Here is a 961-nt window from a genome sequence, read left to right as displayed (position 1 = left end):
TCTCTTCTGTTAACCAGCTCCGCATCATTCCTTGTTGTTTTTTGGCTGAATCCTACTACAGTCCATGTTGGTTACAATCAGCAGAGAACTCTATGCACAGCTGCTCAAAGGATAGGGTCTTCATTAACTGTTTCCACCACTCTGGCCATTTATGTCCTCATTAGCTATTGCACAGATTCATATATTGCTGGAACTTAAGGTGGGGATGTGGCTCCCTTCCAATCAGCACTCTGAAAAAAAAAAAAAAGCCAGCTGCTATTCAGAAAAACCTTTTCTCTCTCTCATCTCCAGGCTAAATGGAAAGAGGAGTTTAATAGTTTGCCCTGTCTTTGGCTGTATGCCACCCAAAAGCATTCAACCATTACTAAATTAAAAATGACTTCATGGTGCTCATTTCAGCAGCATATACACTGTAATTGGAATGATTCAGAGATTATTAACATGGCCTCTGCACAAGGATGACATACCAACTCATGAAGCATTTCATAATTTTAAAACAGGCACTTTCATATATTGTGCTGAAAGTGAAAATGATAAAACCCCTATAACAGTGAATCCAGCAATATCTCCCCAAAATTGCAAATGTATTTACCCCTTGATCCAGCAATCCTGAGTTTAGAAATCTATCCTTCACATACATGAAATGATGTATTTACATTGCAGACAGAACAAATTAGGATGTTCTCTATACATTGATATAGAGAAATATTCAAAATATGTAATAAAAAATACTGTTTCGAGATATGGAACAGATTAACTTTTGTATAAGAAAGGGGCCTGAGAATATATATTTACGTTTGCTTGTACTTGCATAAAGAAACAGAATAAACTAATAAAAATAATTACCTATAGTATGGATAGAAAATTATAGCCAGCAGGACTGCTGCCTATTTTTAGAAATAAAATTTTGTTGGAACACAGCCATACCATTTGTTTCTGTATTGTCTATGGCTGCTTTTGC

General features: G+C 35.8%; 1 non-coding gene across 1 annotated transcript; it reads left to right on the top strand.

Annotated features, from left to right (window-relative positions):
- The first annotated feature begins 386 nt into the window (after positions 1-386).
- Positions 387-493, top strand: LOC137757491 (U6 spliceosomal RNA). Its single transcript, XR_011072345.1, has one exon. It is a non-coding gene; the product is annotated as a U6 spliceosomal RNA (small nuclear RNA).
- Positions 494-961: the final 468 nt, after the last annotated feature.

This window comes from Eschrichtius robustus, chromosome X (assembly GCF_028021215.1).
Source record: "Eschrichtius robustus isolate mEscRob2 chromosome X, mEscRob2.pri, whole genome shotgun sequence".
NCBI lineage: Eukaryota > Metazoa > Chordata > Mammalia > Artiodactyla > Eschrichtiidae > Eschrichtius > Eschrichtius robustus.
The sequence above is the reverse complement of the archived record's forward strand: the minus strand, read 5'-3'. Positions and strand labels throughout refer to the sequence as shown.